The sequence below is a fragment of the Anas platyrhynchos genome, chromosome 1 (assembly GCF_047663525.1).
Source record: "Anas platyrhynchos isolate ZD024472 breed Pekin duck chromosome 1, IASCAAS_PekinDuck_T2T, whole genome shotgun sequence".
Taxonomy (NCBI): Eukaryota; Metazoa; Chordata; class Aves; order Anseriformes; family Anatidae; genus Anas; species Anas platyrhynchos.
This window is the reverse complement of record NC_092587.1, coordinates 103,423,242-103,442,781: the sequence shown is the minus strand read 5'-3', so window position 1 is coordinate 103,442,781 and position 19,540 is coordinate 103,423,242. Positions and strand designations below refer to the sequence as shown.

At 40.0% G+C, this 19,540-nt stretch overlaps 1 protein-coding gene across 3 annotated transcripts in view; it reads left to right on the top strand.

The window, feature by feature from the left end:
- Nucleotides 1-19,540, top strand: part of NRIP1 (nuclear receptor interacting protein 1) — a 226,722-nt gene that overhangs the window by 149,888 nt on the left and 57,294 nt on the right. Inside the window, exons 4-5 of one of the 3 annotated variants that reach the window (XR_005269055.2) lie at nucleotides 14,618-14,656; nucleotides 15,585-15,852. The exons of the other annotated variants lie outside the window; for them this stretch is intronic. The gene's annotated coding sequence lies outside the window, so the exon portion shown is untranslated. Of the gene's footprint in view, nucleotides 1-14,617; nucleotides 14,657-15,584; nucleotides 15,853-19,540 lie in introns of those variants that run through there. 3 annotated transcript variants of the gene reach the window in all.

Genomic DNA, 19,540 nt, shown 5'->3' with positions numbered 1-19,540 from the left:
AGTCATACAAACACACATCTGCAAATAAAAGTAAAGCAAACGTTTCTTGATTGACCTTAATCATTGCCAAGAAAAATGGGATTTTTGAAACTGAAGAATTTTTTTTTTATTTTTTTTTTTTTTCTGTGTGGTGCAACTCAGTGCGTTAGAGATGTCACACACCAGTGGGAATGACTGTAGGGACTTGCTATGGACCTTGAGCAGTGTCTGAGACATGCAGGTAACAAATTGTTGATAGTATTTTTATTTTCTTTTGATTATCAGAATGACAGAGACAGCACCTCATAAGCTGCAGGTATGCAGGCAAGTTCTCTGCTGGTAAATATCAATGTAGCTATGAAAGCATATGCTGATCTGAGCTCACAGTAGCCCACTTAGATTTGACTTTTTAAGGACCCCTTGTTCTTAATGAATAAAGAGATTTGTCACTGTTTCCAGGTTACTATTCTGATTAAACTACACAGAATTTAATTGAAAGTGAAACATTATTGGCTTGCAACTGTGCCTGTTAGATAAGCTTGATGCCTGCCTTCACAATTAAACTCAACATATGCTTTCAGTGCATCTTATTGTGTTGGAGAGAGAGATGGAGAAATACCTTCCTGTTCCTCTTCTCAGTACTAGACGACCTTGATTGTCTTTGCCCAGTCTATTGTGGTGAGGTGAGGACATATCCTCACTGAATGCGAGGCAAGCTAGATTATTTTCTGAGTTAGTTGGGGCTCTCCAACTCCAGCCTTTGCTGAAGCTGATGTTAACATCTAGTTTATACCCTTGCATGCTTAGAAATTGAAAAATTCAGTATAGACTTCAAAGGTAACTTCTGCAAATTAGTTGTGGGTTGGCACTGGGACACAGATATATCCAATCTGTTGCTGTCACTTCTTCATCTTTGCCTGTCTGCACCTTTGTAACTCCAGCAAAATATCATAATTTTCTAAGTTCTGCTTGGCTAGAACCGACGTATAAATGTCATCACCAGTACTGGGAAGCAGCGTAAGAGGTGAACTTCAAGCATGGTTTGGAGTTGGTTGCCCTGACACTTAACCTCTCGTAACCTCTTGTATGTGATAACTTAGGAAAAGCTTTGCTAAGACTTTGTGAAGGAAGGAAGTTCCTCTAATACTTCTATTGGCCATTAGAATGTTGCCTTTTTTTTTTTTTTTTTTTTCCCAAAAAATATTTTATTCACATCCCCTGTGTATGTTTTACTTTAAGGAACCTATGTGAATCTCTTGCATGCCTTACAAATATCTCAGCATGTGATTTGTCTTTGGTCACATAGGAAGTCTGTCTTCCCTCGGTTGCTGCACGCTTCCGCAGTGGTTGAATGTGTCTGCATCACTGTCCTTTGTGTGTGCTGTGGCAAACCAGCAACTACTCACCTCATGGGCCACAATTAATTGAAGGAGAGGAGGAAGAAGAAAGAGAGGAAAGGAGAACCTTAGGGTAGCAAAACTACAGTGATGTTATTCCCAAGTGCTTTTTATTTTTTAATCCCAACTCGTTTTCCTCTATTCAGCATGGTCACAAGGAGGAAGTCTTCAGTAGCATCTGAAGCAAGAATTGGATACATCTTAGAGGGTATAGATGCTCTTCGCTTCCTTTGGCTTTTCGTTCAAAGCCAAAGTAGCCTTATATTTCATTATGCATAAGTACCAATAAATGTTTGGTTAATCTGTAAATACATTTGTAAATCTGATAGGAATTAGTTTAGCTACTCTCTGCAAGTAGTAATGAGTCTGTCTCATGCTAGCAATTGTTAACTCTTGTGCTATTTGTTCCCTTTCCTCTCCCCTATTATTTTGAGTCCTTTCATCTTACATGTGTTTTTAAACTATACGGTAGCCCAGTCTGCACCCATGAATGGTAGAGGTGGCAAGGGGAAATACATACTTTTTTTAGATGGAAAAAAAAAAAAAAAAACAACAAAAAAACTGTTTTGGGTAAGGTACTACATTATGACTATGTTGACTGTATCATCTTGCTCTCTCCTGCTGAAAGTATTTACCCAAGGCATTGTATAATACCTGCACACTGGGATGAGAGGTGATGACCTCTAATGGCATCTACCCCCCACTATCTCTTTCCCTAACTTTGGAACACTGCTTACTATGACAGAAAGAAGTAAAGTGCAAGTGACAAAGCAACTTTTTAAACATCAAAACAAAAAATTGCTAGTTAAGATTTTTTGAAATATCACAGAATAAAAGATGCAAGTCCAAGAACAGAATAAAAGGGCTGTAAGGAAAAAGAAAGAGATGGAGTAACTTTTTTTTTTTTTTTTTGGTGTCCTCAGAGTGGTCCAGCCTGCAGCCTGTTGCTGCTCCCATTCTGTGCCACCACCTGTTTCCCTGAGGGGACACACACGGACAGCATGGGCAGTGGCTGCTTCCCAGGGGGCCAAATGCATCCGTTTGTATGAGTTCTGACACACAGAGTCGAGAGCTGGTGGTGGCTGCTCTCTCTCTGAAAAAAACAGTGGCAGCTGCTGATGGAAGAAGAGAAGGCACTGAAATCCCCAGCTGAAAAATGTTAGCAGACCAAAGAATCATCCTGGATTTTGCAGGTTTGCAGTTATTAATTTAGAAGCAAAAGGAATGATTGTCAAGAAACAAACAGCAGTTATTGTATTGAATACATCCCCCTCTTTCAAGCTTGCATCAAAGGTCTAAGGATAAACCCAGTTACATAAAAAAAAAAAAAAAAAAAGAAAAAGAAAAAAAAAACCACCCTCATCTTTTTATCTATATCCAGTGGTTTCAGGGGATTGCAGTGGTTTCAGGGGATTGTTTCAGTATTGTTCTTAGCACACGTGCTTAGCACTTGAAAACTGGGTTCACTTTGGTAAAAAATACACTATTTCAGTTTTCTTGTCATCCTTTTCTATTCTTACATAAACATTTATGCTATGCTTATGCGAGGAAAAAAAAAAAAAAAAAGGGCTTGCTATCCCTTGTTTGATTTCAAACTACGCCTGTAATGTGCTACAACTTGGCATGCAAAATGTCTCCTGACACTTCCAAGAACCTCCTGCTCAGAACAGAAGTCTCCTCTGACCCCGGCTAACCGTTGTTCCTCGCTGCTAGGATGCCTGGAGTAGGAAGTGGTAACATTAGTGACACGAGATACTGAGCACTGTATACATTTCTGCCTAGTTCAGTTATTGTATCTCCCAGTTTGGATCAAGGGGATACAGAAATTTTTGGCAGTACATAGAGCATAGACTGCAAAAGTAGCAGGCAGCTTCCAGACATCCATCCACTAATATTCATGTTACCCCACATTTGAGGCAAAGCTGTGCCAGTGCCACCCTGCAAGCATGTGCCCAGTTGGTCCAAAGCAACCATGATTACACTGAAGCCAAGCTGATGCTATTTGTTTTGGTGTGGAATATGGCTGCCTGTAATGCAGAGCCCCATGCTTTGCAAGAAAGTAGAGGATTCAGCATACAAGATCAAACTCTTAATAGCAGTAGCAGCAACTATAGGGCAGTGTAGAGCTTTATTTTTGAGCAGCTATGCTAGCCATTTGGAGCTTGCTCAGCTCCTCTGCTAGATACGTTTGTATTTTTCTGGACTGGGAACCAGGAAGAGAAAAATGGGATGAATGAGTGGCATTTATGGGGCTAAATCCAGTGCCTGGAGTGAGGAACCAGATCAGGTGGTGGTTAAGCACAGTCTTGACCTCTGTCAAAAAAAAAAAAAAAAAAAAAAAAAACAAGGGCAGGAGACAGTCATAGTAGTAACTTGGTGAAAGGAATGGTGCTCATGTCTTTTCTAGATAGCATGCAAATTCCTGTTGTGATAGGTCTCATCTGGGATCTGGCAGGGAGTAAACAAGATACCAGAAAGGGACCGTGGTAACTTAGCCCTGCTGGCTCCTGCTGCTCATGGGGTGGAGGGTCCACAGTGGCCAGCTGGTAGATGGTAGCAACCTGAGCCTGAAGGGAATATTGACTGGCTTGGTTGGGCTTGCTGAAAAAATCTAGGGTAAGATGAGCATTCAGGAAGGGATCTCAGGAGAGGCTGTGTGGTTCTAGAAAACCTTGTTGTAGATTCTCAGCGAACAAAGTCTAGTTACAGAGCCAAAATTATGTGACTCCTAGGAAAGCAGAAGTCCCTGTTTACTGTTTTCTTTTTCTGTAGCAGAAGTTACAGCTGCTGCATCACTCTTTACTCAAGTTCAGCTGTCATCGGTACAGACTTCCTGCCATGATCAAGGGTTGCTCTTGCCACAGTAGTTGGAAATAAACAGCATAGGTAGTCAAGTAAATCAAGCCTGGCTGACCCTGCACCCTGTCAAGATTGATTGTGTTATCTACCACCATCCTCCTTACGAGAGGAAGGATAGTCCTGAAACACACTCAGAACCCTCAGATTTGCATTGTGGGTTTTCATAAAATTTCAGGTAGAGGATATGGTCATATTGCATCTCAAAGGTTAAACAGAACTAAAAGGACTCCCTGTTTTAGGGAGACTTCAGTGCTAGTGGAGCATCAACTGCATATGTACCCAAAATAGACAAAAAGGTGTCACTTGTCCTATGTTGTATTTGGTCTGTTAAAATGCTTAGCACATGATTTGGCATTATTATTTAGACGACCTAAATGGGAAGATTCCCATTGGTTGGATGGGAAGTCCCATCCTTGGATGTGATGGAATTGGTGTGGTCTGGCAACCTGTCTGTCAGAAATATCTTTGCAAGTGAAGGGTCACAGAGCAGAAAGTCAACCCCTGTCTGTTTTGCTTCCCGTCTCTGCATCAGATATTGAAACCGCACTCTGTAACCCTGCCCCTGCTTTGATCATCTCACATGAGACCTTTGAGTAAAACTAGGTTAAAATGTACATGCGAGAGAAATGTTTTGGAAATGTAACTCGATTACAAGGCATTAAATAAGCAAGTTTAAAAGCAGATAATGATAAATAAAGTGGAAGAAAGGCTTCTGAAGCCAGAGAGTAACCAAAGTGGAAGCAGAGGACTGGCTGTGATTTTTACCTGAAACCCATGAAAGCTGACCCCAGGCTTGCAACTGTATTGCAGATCTAACCCCTACTAGGCTTGGACAAATAAATAAGACCTTGCAGCAGTGAGAGCCTTGTTATGATTATGCTTATGGAGCTCGATGAACTGTTTTTTCTCAGCTGGGCTACACCTCACTATGCTTTCCTCAATATAAAGCTCTTTCTCTTAGGCTTAGTTCCAGTGTTCACAATTTCAGTGTATTTTTAGCATGTTGTTTGTTTATCATCTGCCATATATTATGTCTCCAGCATGGCAAGTTAAACATGGGGCCTTGTGTCTAAAATAGGTTTTGCTGGATAGGTTTTGTTGAATAACACAAACAGTGCTTTTATACTTTCTGATTATGTTTTGGGTAGAGAAAGGGTACTTGTCTAGGAAGAATAAAAAAGGGGAATACCTTTAAAGCTGACTGTGTCTCCAGCAAATCCAAAATGCCTGGTTTTATTTGCAAAAATGAGGAATTTCAGTGCACAGGACTATTTTAATGCTTTTTTCTGTGGAGAGAAATGTGAATGAGCATGTGTCCATAAACACATACAGAACATGGGTACAATGACAAAAGAAAAATTAAGAAATCTGACAATACAAGGGCTGATATTTAAAACAGTAGGGGCATACAATGAGCATTCTTGCAGAGTAGCCATTATTTATTAAGTACAGACAGAGTGATTGGAGCTATACAAAATATAATGAGACATGCTTCAAGGAATTTGCAGCCTATTACAAACTCAGAAAAAACACTGCAGGCACATAAAGTACATTAAGTGCTGGTACAAGTTAGCAGTAGTGAAGGAATCTGGCTGAGGTCATTGTTGAAAAGTATTGTGAAGAGAATAAGCTTGGAGGAGGAGGGAGGAAAGTCATCCGAGGTGAAATTCTTTGCAAGACTGAAGTCGATCTGGCATCAGTTCTCCTGTGTGGGGTGGATTTTATCCTTGATGGTGGAGAAAGATGACTTCCCATTTGAAGAGGTTGTGAGGGAGAGGAGGAGGAAAGAGAAGCAGAATGAACTGATGAAGAGAGGGTTTTTTTGGGACTTAAAGGAGGCTTTTGAAGGCAATAAAAAAATAAGAGTTCAGGAGGAAGGGAAGAGGAAAAAATGCACGTATATGAAACTGAACTACTCTGGAACTACCTGAGCTTGATTTGGAGTTAGTAAAGAAACACTGTTTACAGATAGTGCTGAGCTAATTCTCAGGAGTTGAAGCAAACCATTTATCTTCTAAAATATAGGGGGAAAAAATAGTTAAATAGAACAAGAATGGAGGAGGGGAATTATTTATTTAAATGGTAAACTTGGTAGGTAGGTATTGGTATTCCTAATTTCTGGAGGAGAGGTTTTGTTTCTAAACTTGAAACAAGAATGATTATCTACAGCCTGTACCGCGTCAGTGATCAGAGAAGGGACCTTTCACTGTGGAGTTCCCCAGTAATCCCCTAAAAAACATTCTGTGAAACAAGGAATAAGTATAGAGAAAAAATGAAGATCAAAAGTGGAGTGAGAAAGAAGTTAATTTAATAAATTGCTAAGAGAAGAAAAAAAAATATAAAAAGCCTTGTTTAACATATTAGAAAGTCTAAAGTATGTGTGGAGGTGTTTACATCTGTAGCTAAAAGCTCTGATGTTCTTGGAAATGCTTCAGGTGCCCACGCCAACTCATTTACAGCTAGGGTGGGTATGTCTGCACAGCTACAGAGGCAGAGCAGTAGGAGGCTACGCAGACTGGCCTTGAGGATTTACCAGAGAAGTGAATGTCATCTGGTTCTGAAAAAAGAGCAGTAGCGAGGTAAAAACAGGCAAGGCTATGTGAAGAGAGCTGACTCCTAGTCCCTAGGTGCTCCCTTTGTTTATACTTGGCTGCTTTTAACTAGCGCAGAAGAGTAGTCTGGTGTGTGGGTGGTCCCCACACTGCAACCCAAGGCTAGTCTTTGCTTAGCTAAAGGTTAGTGCTGACAATATCATCTTATCACTGCAAGCTGAAAAAAAAATGTAATGAGACTTTCTACTAACAAATTGTAGGGAATTTTCCTTCTATATGTTTGCAAGGGTCAAACAAATAATAAATTATGTCTGATATAGCTGTTGGGAAGGTTTCAAACCAACCATGATTTTATACAGGTCTTGATGATGACCTTATCTTCCATATAAACTACAAAAGAACCTATCTTTCTTTCCATAATATTTTTGTGGGCTCATGGGAGCTGCCCACATAGAGTGGAGCCAAGCAGCTACAGGTGGCAGATGAACCTGGTTGTTCACTAGAACAAACAATGGAGAAAAAGGGCAGATGATATTTCTTCAATCTTCAGACCATACATTTCAGGAAAGAGAGTCTTTGTCCTCCTCTAAGTGACCTAAGAACTTGGCCTTGTTTTTCTCAAGCTATGAACCCTTAGCCTTTGCTTTTCACCGTGAAAACAGAACAGGTTTTTTTCTTTTGGATATGATCGTTGGCTCTTCTCTGATGTAACTTAAAGAGTGTTGGTAACACCTCACCTTTGCAGACTGACCTTCCTTGCCTTTTCACAGAGAAGACTGAGATTTAGAATAAACAACTGTGCATTTAGATATAAAGTTAGGTAAACTGCATGTTATTCTCCAGATATTTGACATTGCATATGGGGGGAATTTTCTATTATCTTCAGTTATTCTTCAACTCCCCCTTTTGGAGCAGGGGTTCTGGAATTGACGGCCTCCTGCGTTTTGTTTTGTTTTTTCTTTATCAGAACAATGCAGGCAGGCACTATTAAGTCAGTGAAATTAACTACCCTAACAGAAAAATTTGCTTTTTCCAACTGTCTTTCGTTGGCTCCTTATATTTTCCATGGATGTTTAAAATCTCTATGGTCCTAGAAGAAAAATGTCTGCTGTAGAGAGAGTATCTAATGATTATTCATGTACTACAAGTAAAAGATGCAGGAATACTTGATGAAAGGAAATATTTTGAAACAATTTAGATTTAATTGTATGCCAGATGACTTTTCACCTGTTTAACATTCTAGTTAATATAAATATATCTTCTGTGCGTCTCCTCAGCAAAATCTGTTTGGAACAACCTGCTCAGATCTAGAAACACAAAGTTGCACTTTGGGAAAAAAAATTGCATCTGTGGACTGCTGCCCCTGCCAGATTACAGGAGTTTATTACTCTTAGGGGAAAGCTTAATAGTCTGTTAATTGAGAAGACAGAAGATCTTTTACACTTGGCTGCACACTATTATTAGGAGCATAGCAATAAAAGGAGCAAAGCTTAGCCTACATAGTCAAGTAAAATTTTGCAAAATATGTTTAACAAGATAGTGAAGTATTATCCATGCTACTACGTGCATGGTTCTCTGCAGAGTACAAAAGGGATAATAGTAATAAATGAATTGATTACAGATAGGGATTCTGCTGGTTCTTTTTATTGCCAGGGTCAAAGTGCAGTTTCCTAAGAACAACATGTTTCTTTAACATTGTATGAAGACCAATGCTGTGAGAAGAACTGTGATGTTTCTGGTGCTTCTGACTGGATCCACAGGTTGCAGAGTTGCAACTCTGTAATGTCACAGCAGTGTGAAGTGAGACCTAGCTTGCAGAAAGTTATCAATTTATCTAAAATTTCACTGCTCTTTAAACATTGAATCCAGACTGCTAGATCAGAGTGAATGTTGAGTTCCTTGAAGGTACGGAACAGTTTGTTCCAAGGTTTTGCTTGCTTTGTATGCAGACAAAACTGCTGCTTTTCAGAGTGTGATCTGATGGTACTGTGATTCACACATAGTAGCACTGGTACCATGACAACTCCAAACTCAGCCGTGCTTGTGAATCTCAATCTCTACTCGTGTTGCCAGTCCTATCTTTTATATTTCCCAGTTTTTGTTGTTGTTGTTGTTTTTTAATTGTACAATGTCACTCTGAATTGCATCTTCAGATTTTAGTACCAGTTGTTGCTGCCTCAACCCGAAAAAAACACACTTAGCATTAAACACGCAAGCACTTCTCCATATTATATTCTTATACTTAAGTAAACTATGGCTCTGTAAGCAAGAAAAGATTTCATATATTCTATTGTGATTGTTTCTTATTGACTTAAAACTAAGGAAGTCAAGCATAAGACCATCCTGCCTGTATGAAAGCTGTGAAATTTGTATCTCAGACATGCTCATGGGTAGCTCCTCGAGCTCTCATATATCTTGGCATGGGCAGATGCTGGAACCTCTGCACACCCGTGTTTCTGCTGAGGTCTGTGTCATCACAAGGATTCCTTGAAAAGGAGACTTTTGAATCTGCATGTGTAAATTCAGTACCTTTCCGATGGATCTGCAGCATATACGATTTGGGAGATTATTTTAAACCATTTTAAAGAAAGACCTTCTGTATTGAGCATGTGGGTGTTGCAAAGTAGGGTAATATTTCTTTTATGTTTGTACATTTCCTGTCACAGTGATTTAGCAATGCTACTACAAGTTTTTAAAAAGCTTTTTTTTTTTCTTTTTTTTTTTTCCACCCAGTGGCATAAGTTAATTTGAGCACAAACATTCTTGTCCTGTCCTCTGCAATTCTCTGCAAAGTAAGAGAAATTCACCATCCAGAGACACTTACTCTAACATGCAGGAAGTGTATCTGACTTTCCCCCAGATCTGACAACACCTGTATTTTAATCGGAACTCCTCCTATTTGTATAGATGAACAACTCCTTGAGTGCCAAAAGTAGATTTCTGGGGCAGGTCTGGGAAGCAGGACAGCACTGGTGTCTGTCTGCTCCCAGCTTGGGCCCGTGAGCCCTCATAATCCTTCTGCCCCCCCATTTTATTTTTTGAGAAAGTGATTGCTCAAGGGGGGAAGTGGGTAAGTATTCACAGCCCACGTATTTCTCAAATCTTGCAGTTTGCTGAAGAAACATTTGCTTACAGTCCTAATCATAAATAAATAAATAAAATAAAAAAATAAATGAATGGGGCTACTGTGCATGAAGGGTTTGCATCTTGCATGACACGACAGCTATGCTGTGATGAGATTTTGGTGGCTGACATGCTGAAGCTGATGAGGGGTTTTACCAGGAGGAGTATTTTAATTACAGTTACCATTAATTCCAATTTCTGCACTTGTATAAGGAAGCACAGGAGCTGGCTCTGTTGCAGTAGGGTATTTGTCTTGACCATTTGGTTACATGCCTAGCTGAGTCATTGTTGTCACTAAATTTCCAGTATTTTCCTCTGTGAAATAGTTAATTGAAGAACACCTATAATCAGGGCTGCTGTGATAAACTTTCTCAGGTGTAGATGACTGTTCTTCAGCCGCTGGGCCCTGCCACCCCACAGTACCATCCTGGCCAAGCCTCAGTTAGCCTCCCTCGGCCCCTGGCCATGGGGCTCCATGGGGAGGCCCAGCCTGGGCAGCTGCAAGAGCTATGACAAATAATGGCTGTCTAGCAGATGGTTGTGGTGTTTTTCCTAGTTCAGGATGAGCAGAGCACTTGGGGGCAAGGTCTCTGAAAGTGCTAGGAAACAGGTGGGATGTGCTTGCCTGATACTCCGACATCTTTTTGTAAGTTCTGAGAGGGGAAAACAAACCATGTAACCCAAGATCTCAAAATGAATAAGAGAGAAGAGGGACTTTTCCAAAAACATGTCTTTCAAGTGCTGCTTTTTTTTTTTTTTTTTTTTTTTTCTTTTTTTTTTAACTGCAGCAGGTCTGTTGTGTTTTGTTACTAGTAATGACTAGTCTTGTGTCCCCTGATTTAAGTTCTGTCATCTCTGGCAAGAGCATGCTGAGATTATTTTGGGCTCACCCGAATTACGTCAAGCCATTTCACACCCTCTTCCCTGGCACCAAATGTACCAATATATATGTCTCCAGCTGGGTCATGCTGCTTCTCTGACCAGGTCAGACAGACGTGATGCAGCCATAAAAAAAACAAACAGGTGCCCACTGTGGGAATGTGCTTCAGTCAACATGTCCTCCTGTCCTGGGAGCAAAACAGGGAGTCACCATACTGCACTGAAGGAGTGGGCTTTGGGGGCCAGATCTCACAGGTCTTTGGGGTTGTTCACAAAAGGTGAGGATGGGGTCCTGCTGACTGCAGCTTTTTTCCACAAATGTCTTGACAAAGTCTCACAGGACAAAACCAAATAATGTGACTAGGTTGGCATCTGTACCATGCCTAAGTCTATGAGCTACTCAAGAGAGCTGAGATGGCCTAAGGAAACATGACAACTTCTAGAGTTGCCATGGACAAATTTGGAGTAAGACACTTGTAAAACATGGGCAGCAGTGCACAAGCTTATACTGGCTTCCTGAGCAAGGGTTTCACAGCCCCTTTCTCTTCAAGAGCCGAGGGGGGGATGGGGTGTAGGGAAATGGCAATACAGTCAATGGTGTCACCAGTCAGAGAGAAGTCTCAGCAACTGCAGAGACCAAGAGAGTGTCAGAGACTGAAACACACCCAGGGAAGGCAGTGTGGTGGTGTCTGAAACTGCTGTTCTTTTTTTCATGCTGGTGAAACTCAAGTCTGCACAACTATGTCAGCAGAGGAGCATGAAAATTCCTCGCATGAAAAACTTGTGATAACAGTTGGCATGCTTCGCAGAACAGGGATGCTGACAGACAGCTCTCAGGAAGTGAACAGGAGCACTGAATTAGAATATTAACATCTGCCCACCAGGAATGAAATGCTGGGTCTACATTCTCCAACAAATGAAATGAACTGACAGAGTATGGTCAGCTGCCTTCAGATGTGGAGTGCTTGAAGACTTGCATCTCTCCTCTGCAATTTGACAGCTCTATCATGTGTAATACTCTTGGTGGCCAACCTTTGCCCATACACTTGATCCATTGCTGCAAACTGACTGGGTGCTCTGATAGGTTGTCAACTGGTGGGATTCTAAGGAAAAAGACAAACACTTTGCAATTATTATTATTAATTATTTTTTATGTGCTTGTTATAGTATATTTAGATGTGGAAGTACTTAAGTGCATAAAGCCCCAGATGTCTGAAGGCCTCTTATGGATGAGAGCATGCATGGATGATATTGTAGCCTGGCATGGTGCTTTTTGTGTACATGAGGAAAGACTACAATTAGTAATGAAAATTGAAGACAGGAAACCACCTACCTAGAGAAGAGATTGACTGACTATAGGTGGAACTGTGCACAATAATTCTGAAAACCAGCAATATTTAACATTCAGATAAAATGAAGATAAGTCTGAAACTCAGCCACTCAAAGACAAGTTAAAGTAGGTCAGTGAGTTTAAACCCAGCACTGCAATTTAAATAACTTGCAGAAAGTATCTGCATATTTTTTAAAACATAGGCACTGCCTAAAGCCATTGCTTTGCAGAAGATCCAGAAATCAACTAAACATCCATTAAGTCTGATCCAAGACCTAATGCTGCAATAACACAGAAAATGATACTAAATCATTATCTTTATTTAAGAAGTGTTCAGTCAGGGAAAAAGGGTTACACTTCAGCTGGCACACACCCTGCTTTTAATATGAACTTAGTAGAAACAGTGGTAGGAATACATCCATGTGAGAGCAAAACAAGCATGGAATTTTGTTTTGTCCTTTGAGTCATAACATTATGCTCCTGTCTAGGGTTTGTGCAGTGCCACAATGTTTTCTTCTAGCACAGTGTTACCCAACACTTGTTGCTTTGAGCAAGAGCAGAGCCTACCTACAGCCAGGGCTACCAAAAGCCTCTCTGCACGTGACAAGGTTGATACTCTCTCGGTGTTAGAATGGTGGGGAATAAAAGGTAGCAAGTATTCAGCTTCTACTGGGAGATTTAGGTAATATATCACCCCAATATATTTATAAGTAATGCCTCCTTGATTGAGAGCCCAGCGGGACACCCAGAATTGCAGCAGGCTGGGGCATTGCTATTGGATGCAAGTATACGGGTCACCATTAGAAAAGCAAGCTGCAGGATCACTGTTTTCTCACATGGTTCCAATGCTATTGATAAAAATAGAGTAACTGCTAATTTGTTACTGGGGAGGAGCGGGAAAATTGGCCAATTACAGGGGTGGGCAGGCGACTTCACCCTTTTTGCATTTCAGAAAAGTTGGTATTTCTCCCATCTTGAAAACACAGAAACTTCTGCTTTTAGCATGCTGTTTGGCTGCAGGTTTTCAGCCCAAAACAGGGGACTTGCTTAAATAACATCAACCGACCAACAAAGAAACAAACAACCCCCCACAACAAAGAATGAAATGAAATGACACCATGTAGCTAGCTAGAATCGTTAATCTCGCTTGATAGCACAGGGAAGCTTGTACAGGCTTTCACAGTGAATGACTCAGGTTGGTATTTAAATTTATTTGAGAAGAAATCAACCTAAAAATATAAGTGAAGACTGATACAGTTTTCTAGGTTAGGTCTGCCTTATTTAGTGAGCCTCGTTACATGTTCAATGACATAAAACCAGGTGGCAGTTGACACACTAAACCAGTCTAAACAGGTCACAGTCTGCTACAATGTCAATCATTTGCCTGAGGTCAGGAAGTAAAAGTAGGCCATGACTTCATTTCTAAAAACATCAGATTTGTTTTTGTTCCTTGTTAGTTTTGTTCAACCCTCATGTTAAAATACAGTGATCACGTGCATCCCATGGAAGTAGCTGAACTTGAGAATGTGCCTTCAGTAGGAAGCCCACGTACAGGCTTGCTGCTGCTCCTTGTGCCACGTCCACACCTTCCTTTTTTGGCTATGGTAGGGTAGTTGTTTGTTATCCCTCATGCCTTGAGCAAAAATCATTTCAAATTTCACAGAACAACTCCCTTAAACGGCTCTCTCTGTGTATGCCAAAGGTATACATAGTCATGAAACACACTCACTGGAATAAAAGTCTTAGCTAAGAAACTGGTATGTTCTTTCTTTTGGTGCAGTTCTGATTTGCATCACCTGGTTGACACCTCCAGTACCTCTCTTTTCAGCTAGCAGGGTAATTACAATAATACATCTTTTAGCTAAAATAGAGTTTTCTGAAAGTGTAATGTATACAGCAGCCATCCAAAAACTGATGCTGTGTGAAAAGAGAGACTTTGTAAAATTGCCTTTTCTGTGAAACAAAAGCACAGGTTACTTTCAAAGACACTGTTTAATTGTACAGTCCTACCAGGTTCATTCTTTTGTTTCCTATCCGCAAGTATTTACTCTTTAGGAAAAAAAAAAAAAATCATGAAATATCAGAACACAAAATATAGTGCTTAACTTTATTTTCACCTCCAATCCATCTGTAGGGCCTTAAATTAAAAAGCAAGGTTCTCCTTTTCAATCCCATGTTATAACACGGTGAAAGCAATGATATCTCAGAAGAGAATTGGCCTGAGATTTTTCCACAGGGGACATAACCCAGCCTGGTTTTCTCTTAGTATGCAGCACCACTTTCACTGAGTGATACTTTGTCACGTCACTGATGTTTTCACCAGGTATTTGGGAGGCTTTAGTAATAAAAACATAGGTGACTGCTGAATCAAGCGAAAATTCATCACAATCCTTTTAGATAAGACGATGAAGAACCTTTGACACAAGACGTTCAGTGATAAATTTCTATTGTGTATTAAATAAAATTACTTAGAATCATATTCCAATTTTTAATTCCAGGCAGCTGTGTGGATCATCAGCATTCCTAAAGGATCTGAGGTAAATTCAATTACTGAGAACTGTTTCACCTGATATAGAAAAGTTGAGTGGTGTGCATTACATTATTAGATGTTTGTTTATTGATTTCTGAGGAGTTATCCTATTACAGTTCTTTAATCCTACTAAAGACTGCCTCACAGGTTTTTGAAAAACACTTCAGGTCTGAACAACCATACTGAAGGAGCAACTTATGTGGTCTTAGTGTGAGGGAAAAAAATAGTATTTTTAAATTTATCACTAGTTGGAAAATAAGATTTAAATTTGACAAGGATCAAAACTGGATTAAGTATCTTAAGTATACTTCTCTATAGAAAAAAGAGAACAAGCAGAAAACTTCTGAGAGGCAATTCAGAGGTAGAAAAAAATATATATTGCTGTGTGAATGTTAAAGGAGAAATTTGCTGGAAACAGATGGAAGCTTTCCAAACTCTGATGTGTACTGCAGCATAAACTGGCTTTTAACAGTACCTTCCATTAACTTTTGCCTGTATCACAATTCTCTCTGAATCAGTAAATGGAGTGTAGCATAATACAAGTTCTGTGTATATATGTCTGGGGTGTTGGGTAAGTAAATTCATTCATGATTATAGAGTCCCCAATGGAAATATCTACTACTGTTATGAGGCATGCACCCCTGGGCTGACTTCAGCATGTTTGCTGTTTTTCTTGCATGTGGAAATGCCAAGTTCTCTTCCAAAACCACCAATGTTGAGAGAGATGTGAGATATCTCACATCTTCTGTCACTACCCAGATAGGGGCGACTGCTTGCTGGGGTGGGTGGCAGGAAAGAAAGAGCTGTTCAGGCCATAGGCTTCAGCTACATCTGACAGAAAGTGGATAAGTAAGGCCTTTGAGTTACAGTTATAACAGTGAATTTGAAGATGAGTCCTGTGCTGCTTTTCATCCAAAATTGTCATCTTTCCACAGAGGATATGAATTATTGCCCGGCCTCTTTTAAATAATTGATTGTCACCTGCTACAGAATGGATGCTACAGTGCCATCTCCTCTTCATCCCTGTCTCCAGCAAAAGAAGCTCCTGGTCAAACACAATAACTTTTATTTTAGCACCAATGTGGTTTTTTTTTCACTATGGTAGGTTCAAAATATGTCTTTACACACTAGAGACCAAACAAATGATTTATCCAATTCCATATGTCTAAATACAAACCTGACACTGACCATGATCAGTTAAATCTCAAACCCTAGGACCAGAGAAAGAGGCTTGTGCTTCAACGTTCTATAAATGTGCTCTGATTTTGCAGAACATCATAGTGTTAATGTTTCATGTTACCTGGTAAGATGAACTTAGATGATATATTTAAAAAAAAAAAAAAAGAAGTACATTTTAGACTTGTATATGAATTTCCAATGCATGCTAAACCTGGTTGTAGGAGTATTTGGTGGGGGGTGCAAGATAAAGTGAGATAATTATCCCAGAGAAACTGTTGATTACTCATTTTTCTGTCTTTCCTTCACAGAAACTCTCTCCAAGGTTATTTATTTTAGGATCATAAGTGTAATTGTATCCTCAGAGCATATCAGTTCAGTTTATGTAGAGAGCATCTTGGCATGTGTCATATGAATTCACTGGTTGAATGCTATGCTGGTCTGCTGTAGTTCAGATTTTCAGTACTTAGTAAGTATAAGACTATGATCTTTGTTAAGAGTCTCAGTTAGTAGATATATATATGGAGATCATCAAACCTTTTCCTCAGAGTTAACCCACTGTTGACAATTTAATGGTAGAAAGGGAGAGTGCTCTATTTCGTTGATCTTTACCGAAGTTCATTAGAAATTAATGGTGCTTTATTTAAGATTCATTAGTGGAAAATAAGCAATCATCCTCTATTTACAGAAGCACAGCTTATAGAATAAAACTCAAAACTCTGCCTTGTACCCACATCACTAAAAACTATTTTGGACTTCAAAGAAACATAAACAGAAGAGGTAGAACACATCAGGTCACTGATCGCTTTCTCCAGAGACATTAGAAGTCAATGGGAATAGCTGAATTGGATGCAATCAGCCACAGCAAACGTGAAAGCTTAGTATGAAAATATCTTCATAAGCAAACAGAAATGATATTTGAAGGTTGTGCATGCCAGAAAATTGCTTTCCTTGGAGATTCTTAAAAACATCACTTTTGCAACAAATTGCTGTAAAATATATATATCAGATTATGTTTTATACATATTTTCCAGAGCCCACACTTTTAATTGCAGCCCATTGATTCAACCAATAGTGAGGAATTCTAGCAAGTATTCATACAATATTTCTTAAAAGTGTTAGATCTTCATATAACTGAGGTAGTTATTAAGTTATGATAGTCTCTTGAAACTCATTATTCTTGAGGGCAAGTTACTATAACTGTTGTTGAATCAGGTTTTTGCTTATTTCAGTTTGTGGTTTTGTTTATTTCAGTTCATGTTGTGCAAGATAATAATTTGTAGAACTGGTTCAAATCTGTGTATTTTGATATAACCAGTAGTGCAATCTCCAATAAAGCAGAAAGGCAGGAATTTGCATTGATAGAGGAATGTGTGAAAGTTTCTTTCTTGTAATACCTTGGTCTTGTCACTTTTATTAGCATTTTATTTCCCTCTTGTAGCCAGGTAACATTGATTATCTGCTGCACTACATAAATTAAACAGCAGCTGGTTGGGTCACACATTATTCTGTAGATATCTTCAGTATAAGTATTTCAAAATTTAGCCTGATATATCACTTTCCATATGTTTCACACTGAATTCTCAGGAGATAAATATCTGTCTTAGCCTAGATACTTGCAGTCACACATTCCTAGTATAGCAAGTCCTGTTTCATACTTTAATCAAAAATGTGCTTTTTCTAGATCTCCACAAACATTGCCATTTGCTATTCCTCTTCTATTTGCATGCCAGTTGTTGCTGGGATCATAATTATGGTAGAAAATAAAAAATAATATCTTTTTAAAAAGGGGGGGAGGGGAACTGCAGCTATTTGAAAGACTCTATGAGGATCAACATCATAGAAAAAAACTCAAATGAACCTGAGCCTAATGGTAACAGCAAGCATCCTGAATACCAGGGAAAATGTGAGTTCATTTGTTTATTTTTTTAATATATATATTTTGTTTTTAGAGTTTACAGGTTACTCTGGTGCTGATCAGCCATAGATCTTACTAGAGGCATCCAGAAAGATCCCATTTGTCAGGATTATAGGTGAAAGCTGGAAAATAGAGCATTATAGTAAGGTCAGCAGCAAAAGACTAGAAGTCCCTTCATGCTTCCCAGGCAGTGGGTTAGTGAGCCATACTGTACAGGTGGTAGGGGCAAATGCTTATTTCCCATTTGCTGTGCAGTGTCAATAAACTGATATGTGCTGCTAACCCTATGGGTTAAGTTTTCCTGTTCAACAGAATGCATATTATGGTTGTTGTTGCTATTTTCTTGTGATGCGTGGTGTCTTTTTTTTTTTTTTTTCCTCTGAAGACTAAGTCAGACTAAGGGAGGCAACAAATTGTGAACCTTTCTCTTTAAGGGTTTTTCTTTTCCCCATGGCTACCTATGCCAAATGGCACATTAGAGTGAAAAGGCAATGGAGCCATAACAGCTAATTTTTGCTATGGTGAGTGAAAATTTTGATATTTTTCTTGTCTGGCTACTTACTTTGGTAGACCCTAATTTACTGAGAATCTTTTGTTTCAGATCTCACTGCTATCTACACTGGGAAATGCATAACATGCATGGTGTATTTTATTTCATGTATGGGAATCCAAAGCTGTAGTTACACTCATGAAAATGAATAGAAACCCATTATTCCAGCCTTTCTTGAAGGAGCTCCATGGGCAGCAATAGGTCTTAATCATCCCCACACCCTCTCCCCATGGACCCAGGAGCCCCATTCTACCTTTGGGCAACTTTACCTGTTTCCAGTCCTGTCCCTAGCCCAGTCTCTGGTCCTGGCAGGACCTCTGAGATAGGCCCTGACCTCATTCCAACTCATCACGACATTTGGGATTGCCAGTAGGCCCTGCAGCTGCCCCAGCAGTTGGAGTCTGGAGGGTGAGGGCTAGTGGTATCCTGGGCTGCATTAGGCTGAGTGTTGCCAGGAGGCTGAGGGAGATGAACGTCCTACTCAGCTCAGCACTGGTGAGGCCACACCTGGAGCACTGTGTCCAGTTCTGGGCTACCCAGTACAAGAGAGACATGGAGCTCCTGGAGCAAGTCCAGTGGAGGACCACAAAGATGATGAAGAGATTGGAGCATCTCTCTAAAACAAATGGCTGAGAGAGCTGGGACTGTTCAGCCTGGAGAAGAGGAGACTCAGGGTGTACCTTTTCAATGTATGTAAATACCTGAAGGGAGGATTCAAAGAAGACAAAGCCAGGTTCTTTTCAGTGGTGACCACTGCCAGGCAACAGGCACCAGCTGGAACATGGGGAACCCTCTGAACATCAGGAAGCACTTCTTTCCTGTAAGGGTGACTAAGCATTGGCACAGGCCGCCCAGAGAGTTGTGGAGTCTCCTTCCTTGAAGATCTTCAAAAGCTTTCTGGTCATGGTTCTGGGCAACCTGTATTGGTGACCCTGCTTGAGCATAATTGTTGAACAATATGACCTCCAGAGATCCCTTCCAACCTCAACCGTTATTTGCAATTCTGTGTGGTAGAGCTCACCCTTGGGAGCAGCCCTCATACCTAACATCAAACACTGCTTCTATTCCATCTCAAGCAGCACAGCTGTGAAGGCAGCAGTACTGAAAAACTGGCAGCACATCTTAAAGATATCTCACTTGTCTTACCCAAAACAGCAACTGGCTATATTGAAAGCAGACATCAGAATGGGCTGATTCAAATTATAAAGAGTTAGTTCAAGAGAGTTCAAACAGACTCTGTTTAGCAC